General features: G+C 32.3%; 1 long non-coding RNA gene across 1 annotated transcript; it reads left to right on the forward strand.

The window, feature by feature from the left end:
• The first annotated feature begins 1,089 nt into the window (after window positions 1-1,089).
• LOC139502237 (uncharacterized) lies at window positions 1,090-11,984 on the forward strand. Its single transcript, XR_011658752.1, has 2 exons — window positions 1,090-3,018; window positions 10,798-11,984. It is a non-coding gene; the product is annotated as an uncharacterized lncRNA (long non-coding RNA).

The following is an 11,984-nucleotide window of genomic DNA, read 5'->3' on the forward strand; positions in this document are numbered from 1 at the left end:
AAAAAGACCGAGATTTAAAATTATCCAGAAGTTCTTTAGAGTTTTTCAGAATTCATACTCTTTAGGGCTAACAGTGTACAACTATATTTATGATACAGGCTGATACGAGGGAGTTGATTTACTCTATTCCATGAGCGGGAGACAATTTTTTGAATGTCATCCTCTCGTGAGACCAATCACAAAACGACATTTTAAAGGACAATAAATTGAATTTACATCAAGTAATTAAATACATTGCTTAAGTTCTACGTTTTTACTTAGAACTCAAAATGAATAAAAATTCATCATACATCTTTCTTCACTTCCGTTGATTTTTCTAATACCTGTGTTTACTTTGTCGTCATAGTTAAAAACTTTGAATTTGAAATTCAACTTTAGTAGAAAATTATAAGAGAACATTCAGTATAATAAACTAAATAACACATTGATGAGAGGCTGATAGAGCAGATTGGTACCCCTCGAAAAACCATTGCCAACCTTGGCTTCGTGTCTTGGTTGAAAATGTTTTCTCAGGGTGACAATCTGCTCTATCACTCTCTCAGCTACGTGTTATCTATATATTGTTTAACCTTGTAGTTGTTCCAGATACGAATTTCATCCAACAATATCTTATTAAATCTTAAAATTAAACATGTCTTTGAAAGATTGAACAAAAGAAAAGTGCGGGACCAATACATGCTTTAATGGTTAAAAGCGATGCACGAGATTCATACTTATAAATTTCATCACTGCAAAGTTCTATTTTAAATACAGAAGTATAGGACTGGCTTTAATATCTGAATATTCATGAAGTTAGATGTAATATTAATATCAAAGAATGTACTGTGGATTCATTATTATTCGTTGGATACCATTGTTTGTGGGTTTCGTGGGTACAGGTAAACCACAAATTGAAATGATCAACGAATAATAAGCTTTATATAGGCTTTGGATGAAGTGATTGGCAAAACCACGCAATCAAATATCAACAAAAACGCAGGTCTACTTCAATCCACAAATATTGATTCCCACGAAAAGGAATGAATCCACAGTAGCTTTTTTGTTTTGTAAGTAGTTTATTTAAATGAATGATCTTTTTCAGACGACAGTTATTCAAAAGCAGTATGACAACAAAAAAGTCTTCAAAATGGGATGATTTTTTTGGGAATTTGTTAAATGAAGACGATAAAAAGACCGATTATAACCACGAGAACGACATGTTGTCGAGCGAAATACTAGGCATATGTTACACCGTAATAGTTTCCCTGATTCTTCTTTCAAATTTATCGATCATAATGCTTATCGTCTGCACAAAACTACGACGCAAAGTCTTCTGCTGGAAAATTGTCATTTGTTCTGTCGGAGACATCATATTCGGGATCATTCTACCATTTCAAATTATGTCTTCCTTGGATAAAAGAAGAGCGTGGTACTATGGTGAACTATTTTGCAACATTTCGCATTACGTTTCGTCAACTCATCTCATGTTCATAGCATTAGCCCTATGTTCGTTGTGTTCTGATCGAATCTTGAAATCTATTTTGAAACGAAGATGTTGTTTTATTAGCTGTCACGTGCTGCTGTTTTTACTACCATTTGCCGGCATATATTTTGGACTTATTCCAATTCTTGCTCGAAGCAACATCGTATCATTTCAAAATTTTACCGTCTCAGAGGATAAATATGCTTTTTGTGAGACTTCGAAGGATTACAGAGAGAAGAAAATTCTAGCCGTAGTTGTCACTGAAATTCTTCTTAATACTATTTTTCTTCCAGCTTTGTTTCTACTCGTCATTTTGGTCATTTGCCGTTATAGGAAACGTCAGACGATTCAAGACATTGAAGATGACGAAGATGCGACCATGAATCACTCGGTAGTTTCCGTAGACGGAACGAAGTTGATGTCGTCCAGCATTGCAGTGATTATAGTTACTATTGTCACGGTTGTATGCACAATACCGCACAGTGTTCTATATTTCTGTTCACCGGATTGTCTTTCTGAAAACGAGACTCGAACAACGAATGACGCAATACGACAGTACGTGTATGTTCTATCGCTAATACCATCGGTGGCACGGCCGTATTTGTGGCTTTTTGATGTAGACATGCGAAATTCCGTGAGACACATTTGTTGCCGTTGTTGCGAAAATGATAAAAAGAAATAATTCTTTTCTGGTACCGTTAATGCAAGGCAAAACAGATAGTTCGCCAGTTGAGAGTTTAGTAGTGGATTGTATATATATGAACATTTTCAGCTTTAGAAAGGAAGAACGGATTCACAAATAAACAAGCAATAAAATAAAATGTGCATTTCCCTTGTTAATATATGATAAGCAGTTCCTTCAGAAGATTTGTTATAAACAAGGCAATAGTATCTGTCCCAATTGGAACAAATAAGCTATATCATTTATTCCGGTAGGAACAAATACTATCTGTAATATTTTTTCGAGTGGAAATAATATTCTAGATTATTTCTTTCATTGGAGAATAATATAATATATACGAACTTCTATTCACTGACAAAGTTATATACTGATTAGATATAACTTACAATATGCGGCTAGTTGTCTTTTTTCGTTCACAATTAATCGATTTTTTATTTGTATGATTGAAGTATATCTTACTTCTGGTAAATTATCTTTTTCTATTGATTTTCATCTGTTCACTGCTTAATTAAAATATAGATCTCTGATTTCGTTTTGCTCATATGATGAGCATACAAAGAAAAAACCAAACATTACGTACATGATCTTGCATCTGTTCAAAATCTACATGTGTATAGACATGCATGTAAAAAAAAGTGCAAAATTAAAACATAAGAGTATTTAAATGTCTGAAATGAATAGTCATCTGACTGTTTGGAAGTGATATTTAATATTTCTGAAAATTCAGCTGTATAGCGAAATTACTTGTTATTGTAAAACTTCCCCTTCAGAACCCCCAGCATAATATCACTATAATGTGAAGACTCGTTACATTTAAATAGTTTCCGCTGTATGTGATCAAAACAGCTTTGGACGAGATTGGCATCTAACAGCTGTAAGTTTTATTTGAATTACAAATTATGTCACATTATGAACATCTACTGGTGCAATATATATTGATACAGCTTATGCATGTTGCTGTCTTCAATATAAATATTAGGGATATGCTACGCTGTAATTCATTCCTTGATTAAACTTGTGAATTACGTATATATTTTTCTTGTCGTCTGCAGCACAAACTACGTCACAAGAAGAAAGAGGTAATATGGTGGTCTGATTTGCAATATATTACCTAACATCTATTCAGCGCATCTCATTAACGTATAATTTCCAGATTTCTGACCATTGCAATCATAGTTTTCACTGCATGTTATGGTGGTCTTGTCAATTTTCAGTTATAAGTTTTATTGAACTTTTAATTAAGCAAGTTATTGTTATAAACATCTGCAATTCCTTATCCGGATTTTGCTATAATTCATGTTCTTTTTAGTTTGATCAGTTCTTCATCGTTTGTATCAGGTTTTACATTTTCAAAGTTTGACTTCGGGCATCCCTGAAGAGTCTTAGGTTGTCAAAATGCGCATATGTTGCAGTAATATTGGTAGTGTTATTGTTATCAGTAAAATCGAGTGTCTCCCATTGTCATGTTTCATTCCCTTTTTTTTTTTTTATGTATTTACTTGTTTTAAATCACTTATTGAAATTAAAGGAACTTTCAGCTTTAAACTTTTTTATTTTTGTTCACTGAATGGTATGATTGAATTTGTATTTTATACTTAATGGTAAAGTGCGTTCACAGACCTACAGTACACGATGGATTGTTTGGTCGTTTTTTATCTAACGTATAGCAGAAAATGCTTCTTGCATATTCGGAGCTAAAACAAACTACAAAAAAATCCAATAATTTTCGTTTTTAGCTCTTCAACTTTGTTCATAATTCGGCTTCCCAATTGTAAAGATTCGAATTCCGCTGATGAATCGCGCGTTTGACGTTTGGCGTAACGAATAAAGTACCGAAATTCCAAGAGATATTCAAAACGGGGAGTCCTTAATCAATTGGCAAGATCAAAAGTTCAAACACATCAAACAAACGGAAAGCATTCGTCATATTTCTGACTTGCTACAGGCATTTCCTTGTGTAGAAAAAAGTGGTTAAAACCAGGTTTGCCAAACCTTTCACTTGTATGCCAGTCGCATAGAATTCCGTTATATTGACAACAAAGTTATGTATGACCAAAACAAACAGACATTATACGAAAAAATGTCTAAAATAGGGGTACAGCAGTCTACATTATGTTATAAAATCTTAATTACTTTTTTAAACAATAACAATTTCATTATAGAAAACAAAATGGCATATAGACACTCTATAGGTGGCACGGTAGTATTTCCTGGCCCATAGGGATAATGATAGCCTTTTTAGAATTTTCACCACTTTCTAACACTGCAAAAAAATCTACATTCACACTTAACTGAAGTACTTTCATTTTACTATTCAGAAATGAATTTGAATATGTATCATGACCGTTTACTTTTTTTGCTATTTTTAGAAACCTAAGGCCACTAGTAATTTTAGGTCTTTTATGGTGCAGTGAATACAAAATTTAAAAAAATTCTCAAAAATTCATTTTCATCTGTATGTAAAATTATTTCATATTTTTCTACACCTGATTCATCCCTCGGTTTGGGAAAGTATGTTCAGTTGATACTGTATTTTTTGTCCAATCACACTGTTTAGATACATTTACCTAAGTAGGGTACACAAAAGAGCAACCTAAATTCTGGAATGCAAATACTACCGTGCCACCTTAACCAAGACATAACAAACTTGAAACCAGTCATGACACCTATGAGGCATAGACTTCTTACTTTGGAACATATTACAATAAAGAATACTAGTCTGCACTCATTTCTTATAAAAAAAAAATGAAACATTACATCCCTACCCCATCTGGCAGATTTTCACTTTTTTTCATCTTACCATTTTGACTTAAGAAGTGAACAAAACCCAAATATATGATGTTTCAAATCAACACAGAAGTCAAACATGGTGATTTAGGAGGAATTATTGGATTGCCAACTCTGTTTATGGTTAATCTGAGTAAAAGAAACAGTTTAATCACCAAATCATGAAAACTGATATTAAAGTCCATTCCACATTTTACAGCATGCCTTACATTACTTTAAACATTTTCAGATTATGAGGGCAATACAACAAGAGTGTTTAGATTGCAGTTAACTATTATTCCGTAACCTGTTTGACAATACATGTACTAGAATACATCTCTAAGTTGACTGATTGTCTATTTCTCATGTATGCATTAAGTTAAATTATGTCCCCTTACATAATCAATTTGCATTTATTGTGCTTTTCACTGTCAGAAAATCTTAACAACTAATGGTATTTGCATGGAAAATGAATAAATCATTTAATCTTGCTGATATAGCATCATAAATACATTCTTTGTCAAAAATAATGTCTATTCAATGTACAGAAACCCCTATTTCTATCTCTATTTCATACCAATATGAGAGCTAAATGAATAAGTAAGGACCCCTTAACCACTTACTGGTTCCCCAAAAGCTCCTACTGGTGTCATGTAACATCAGAACTACTAATTAAACCTTAAGAAAGCTAGTATAGCTGTACTTATGTTGAAAAAAAATAAGAAATTATGCAATTTATTTATTTCGGTGAAAATAATAGGATGAACATGCAACCGTAGAATGTCGCGTCTCAAATTTCAGTGGTTGCACATGTGTCAGACACTGCGAAAAGTTAAAGCGAGCATTTATAATTAAAAATGTATTGCAAGTTACATAAATATAATGAAGTTCTACTTTCTATGAAAATTTTTACATTATTACCTACAGATCAGGCAAAATTTGCTGAATCAGCAATTTTTACTCTCAGGGGTGGAATTTAAGGCTTGTTTTATCATAGTTGCACTTAATCAACTTTTTATTGATAAACTTACAAATTGCATAGGTAAAAAAAGTTCCTTCATTGATTTAGTGTAAAAATATATATCCCCCTTAAGGTGGCACGGTAGTATTTCCTGGCCCATAGGGATAATGATAGCCTTTTTAGAATTTTCACCACTTTCTAACACTGCAAAAAAATCTACATTCACACTTAACTGAAGTACTTTCATTTTACTATTCAGAAATGAATTTGAATATGTATCATGACCGTTTACTTTTTTTGCTATTTTTAGAAACCTAAGGCCACTAGTAATTTTAGGTCTTTTATGGTGCAGTGAATACAAAATTTAAAAAAATTCTCAAAAATTCATTTTCATCTGTATGTAAAATTATTTCATATTTTTCTACACCTGATTCATCCCTCGGTTTGGGAAAGTATGTTCAGTTGATACTGTATTTTTTGTCCAATCACACTGTTTAGATACATTTACCTAAGTAGGGTACACAAAAGAGCAACCTAAATTCTGGAATGCAAATACTACCGTGCCACCTTAACCAAGACATAACAAACTTGAAACCAGTCATGACACCTATGAGGCATAGACTTCTTACTTTGGAACATATTACAATAAAGAATACTAGTCTGCACTCATTTCTTATAAAAAAAAAATGAAACATTACATCCCTACCCCATCTGGCAGATTTTCACTTTTTTTCATCTTACCATTTTGACTTAAGAAGTGAACAAAACCCAAATATATGATGTTTCAAATCAACACAGAAGTCAAACATGGTGATTTAGGAGGAATTATTGGATTGCCAACTCTGTTTATGGTTAATCTGAGTAAAAGAAACAGTTTAATCACCAAATCATGAAAACTGATATTAAAGTCCATTCCACATTTTACAGCATGCCTTACATTACTTTAAACATTTTCAGATTATGAGGGCAATACAACAAGAGTGTTTAGATTGCAGTTAACTATTATTCCGTAACCTGTTTGACAATACATGTACTAGAATACATCTCTAAGTTGACTGATTGTCTATTTCTCATGTATGCATTAAGTTAAATTATGTCCCCTTACATAATCAATTTGCATTTATTGTGCTTTTCACTGTCAGAAAATCTTAACAACTAATGGTATTTGCATGGAAAATGAATAAATCATTTAATCTTGCTGATATAGCATCATAAATACATTCTTTGTCAAAAATAATGTCTATTCAATGTACAGAAACCCCTATTTCTATCTCTATTTCATACCAATATGAGAGCTAAATGAATAAGTAAGGACCCCTTAACCACTTACTGGTTCCCCAAAAGCTCCTACTGGTGTCATGTAACATCAGAACTACTAATTAAACCTTAAGAAAGCTAGTATAGCTGTACTTATGTTGAAAAAAAATAAGAAATTATGCAATTTATTTATTTCGGTGAAAATAATAGGATGAACATGCAACCGTAGAATGTCGCGTCTCAAATTTCAGTGGTTGCACATGTGTCAGACACTGCGAAAAGTTAAAGCGAGCATTTATAATTAAAAATGTATTGCAAGTTACATAAATATAATGAAGTTCTACTTTCTATGAAAATTTTTACATTATTACCTACAGATCAGGCAAAATTTGCTGAATCAGCAATTTTTACTCTCAGGGGTGGAATTTAAGGCTTGTTTTATCATAGTTGCACTTAATCAACTTTTTATTGATAAACTTACAAATTGCATAGGTAAAAAAAGTTCCTTCATTGATTTAGTGTAAAAATATATATCCCCCTTAAGGTGGCACGGTAGTATTTCCTGGCCCATAGGGATAATGATAGCCTTTTTAGAATTTTCACCACTTTCTAACACTGCAAAAAAATCTACATTCACACTTAACTGAAGTACTTTCATTTTACTATTCAGAAATGAATTTGAATATGTATCATGACCGTTTACTTTTTTTGCTATTTTTAGAAACCTAAGGCCACTAGTAATTTTAGGTCTTTTATGGTGCAGTGAATACAAAATTTAAAAAAATTCTCAAAAATTCATTTTCATCTGTATGTAAAATTATTTCATATTTTTCTACACCTGATTCATCCCTCGGTTTGGGAAAGTATGTTCAGTTGATACTGTATTTTTTGTCCAATCACACTGTTTAGATACATTTACCTAAGTAGGGTACACAAAAGAGCAACCTAAATTCTGGAATGCAAATACTACCGTGCCACCTATAGACAACTGCATAAGCAAAAATAAAGATAAGAATATAACAATGTTTAACCCTGTTATCTTTTATGAGTTTTTACTACTGAAAGTTCCTTTCCTACGGAGAATCTTGTGTAGGTAGAACGGTAGTATTTGCATTCCAGAATTTAGGTTACTCTTTTGTGTACCCAACCTAAGTCTGAACAGTGGTTTTGAACAAAAAATACAGTAACCAACTGAACACACTTTTCCAAACTGAGGGATGAATCAGGTGCAGAAAAATATGAAATAATTTTACATACAGATGAAAATGAATTTTTGAGATTTTTTTTTTTATTTTGTATTCACTGCACGATAAAAGACCTAAATGCACTAGTGGCCTTAGGTTTTCAAAAATAGCAAAAAATGTAAACGGTGATGATACACATTTAAATTCATTTCTAAATAGTAAAATGAAAGTACTTCAATTAACTGTGATTGTAAAAATTTTGGCAGTTTTAGAAAGTGGCGAAAATTCTAAAAAGGCTATCATAATCCCTTATGTGCCAGGAAATACTACCGTGCAACCTGTATAGCTGTCCATCTGTACAATTTTTGGTATCATTACAGAATGCGACATATTACCAAAATTTAACTTTAAGTAAGTAACACCATTGGTAACATTAGTGGAGAAGGGGTTGCTTACCCTTGTAGGGCACTTTATTTTACTATCGATTTTAGTTGGATTAATCACGTTTAAAGTGTGTTGTTTTGTGGACTTATTTTTCTTTTTCGATTTTTACATCACTGAATGACTTATTACAGACTGTTTAATTGCCACGTGTTATACGACTGGTAACACATGTGGAGCATGATATGCTTATCTTTTCTGGGCACTTAATGACGATCATCACTTGTTTTGGGTGTGGTTCGTGTTTTAGTTTTCTATGAAGTGTTATGTAAACTGATGTTTGAAGTTTTTATTTTTCTCTTTTCCGATTTTGCTGAAAGCCAGTCCAAAATCAATTCCAACGGATAAATAATGTTTTACAATACTAGTAAAATTGAGAAGAGAAATGGGGAATGTGTCAAAGATTGGTATCCTTTTTTACTTAGAAAGAAGAGGTCATACCAATGGTTCTATTATTGTACAGTAATTAAGGTCATAAACACCAAACTGACATGTATAAGCATGTAGATTGTTTTGTTTACTTGAAGTGGTACATAAAATGTCAGTATTAATATTTCTTTTTAATGTGTATTTTAAAGATACTAAACACTTTTACTGTGTTTTGATATTTTTGGAATCAATGTATAGCTTTTTATATATGAACTTATCATGAAATGTCAAAAGGTAAAAAGAATCATTTATTTATATGGAATACGCATTATAATATAGTATCAAGAATTCCATGTAGATTTCTTTGTGGATAAAAATGCAATATATTACGATTTTTCGTTTGCATTTACTTCCTGAAATTAACACTGAATTTAACACTAACTAACATTTCGTATGCGTTCTGTAATCTTGCATTTTTACATTTTCTGGATTTGCCTTCATCAGGAACATCCAAATTAAGACACGTTAAAGCAGGGATGTATAAATATCTCGAGCTTTATGACCAAACAGTAGAAAATAAGTACAATTATCATGCATCAACAAACGGTACTTAAAAAAAATAATAAGCATGAGTTTACCCTGAAAGTTTGGTGAATTGTTTTCAAAAGCTGGACTCATATAGTTCATGTAGTTAACATAAGGAGCATGTCACGGGAAATGTATCGATCTGTATAATTTCCGGTGTGTTGCTTAGAAATCAAACCGTTGTCATACTTATTTGTGAACTTATTATCTGAAAGTAAAACATGCTTGAACAAAATTAGAAACATTAAAGTTGTGTAATTCCGATCCTCAGTTCCGATCAGTTTTGTAAGACTTAAATCAAATTAAAAAAACAAACTTTAGTAGTGTTTGGTTGTTTATATTTTTCATATTGTCAAACAGCTAACCTGTGTCTAAATCAGTTTGCTACTAACGAATTCTGCCATAGTGCAAAGTCGTCAATCAATATAAAGACGTGACTTATTATTAGGCTTCCACAAGGAGGTATACTTTACGTCATATATATCAGCAAATTAACATTTTTGAGTCATTGCCAAGTAGGTTAACTTTCTTCAGAGGAAAATTTGTTTTTACTTTATTTTTGTAAACAGAACTTAAAGATAAAAAGTTGCATATCGTTCGATTTATATATTTATTATCAAACATTTTGTGAGAAATGAGCTGAATTGTGGAAAGTGATTCGATGTTGTACGTGTGTTATATTTTCTAACACAAATAAAATTAGACAATGGAAACAGAACCAGCTATACTATAACATTTGTATAAAGAGCTAAAATATTCAATTTAAATTTGAAAAACCCGTTTGAGATATGGTAATTTGTTTTTCGTCCTCATATTGGAGGGCCCTCATGGGGTTTTTGATTATGTGATTACTTGGCCGTTTTTTTAATGATTATTTGATTATTAAGCCAAATATTTCATGATTATTTGATTACCTAGGACTGTATTTTTAGTTTATGATTATTTGATTACTAAAGATAAGCAAATATTTAATGATTATGTGATTATATTGGCAAAAAAATGGTGATTATGTGATTACTAGGACCCCCCATGAGGGGCCTCATATTGCATGATTAATGTATCGAATTCATCCATATTTTTTTTATTTTAGAATTTATTTTTGATAAAAATGAGTACAACTGAAAGCTCTCGGTGGAGTTTTGGCTGGGGAAAATCCGGAAATCCTTTTGACTCTTTTAAGCTCTTCGGGAAAGAAGACGCCGTAGAGGAAGAGGACCCTTCGACAACATTAAGAAGAGCCACATTAATTTTAGTCATTGGCTACAGTATAATTGACTCACTTATTATCACATCGAATCTCTTGACTGCATTGATGATCGGTTGTACTAGACTACGCTATAGTCTATTCCATATTAAAATCTTAATATGCTCAATCGGTGATCTTATTTTTGGAGTTGTTTTGGCATTTGCAGTTCTTGAATTAAAGGATCCAAGGCATGCGTGGTACTATGGTGACGTATTTTGCTACATAACAAAATATGTTTCGGCGACTCATCTTTTTTTCATCTCCTTATCACTGTGTGCTTTGATTTGCGACCGAATCATAAAAGAGGCTGTTCGTCGTCACAAGGTTGCAGTGTTCTGCATTCATGGTTTCCTGCTGACGTTGCCATTCGTTGCTACATACATAGTTGCAGTACCAGTTCTTGTATCAAACGATATTGTCACAATTACAAACCTCACAGATACGGATAAGAAAGATTATTCGTTTTGTCGGAATTCAAAAAATTATGAATCAAACAAGATCATAGCCGTGTCAGTTTTTGACGTTATGCAAAATACTATATTTCTGCCATTTTGTATTATTTTGTCAATTGTATTAATCAACAGAAGACGAAGACTTTCCACAAACACTCCTGAAAACATGGACAATAAATCTGCTATGCGTGATAGCAATGGATGCAGTGCATGTCTAACTTACATAACGTCATCATGTATTGCTGTGATCATCATCACTATTGTCACATTATTCTGCACAGTACCAGACTGCATTCTCCACTTTTGTTCTGATTGTCTAAATGAAGACACGATGTATAGTGTACCGCATATTCTTTATATGTTGTCGCTAGTACCATCTATTGTACGACCATATTTGTGGTTGATAGACAAAGAGATGCGACAAGTTGCTGCAAGAATCTGCTGTTTCGTTTGTAGAAGGAACCGACTCACGTAACAGTTTCATGTTAATGAACATAGCATATTATTTTCGACTAAATTTTGGGAAAATCATTCAACATATTCAGGTGATTTTCTAATAAATAAAAGTAAAAATGCTTA

Source organism: Mytilus edulis, chromosome 13 (genome assembly GCF_963676685.1).
Source record: "Mytilus edulis chromosome 13, xbMytEdul2.2, whole genome shotgun sequence".
Lineage (NCBI taxonomy): Eukaryota > Metazoa > Mollusca > Bivalvia > Mytilida > Mytilidae > Mytilus > Mytilus edulis.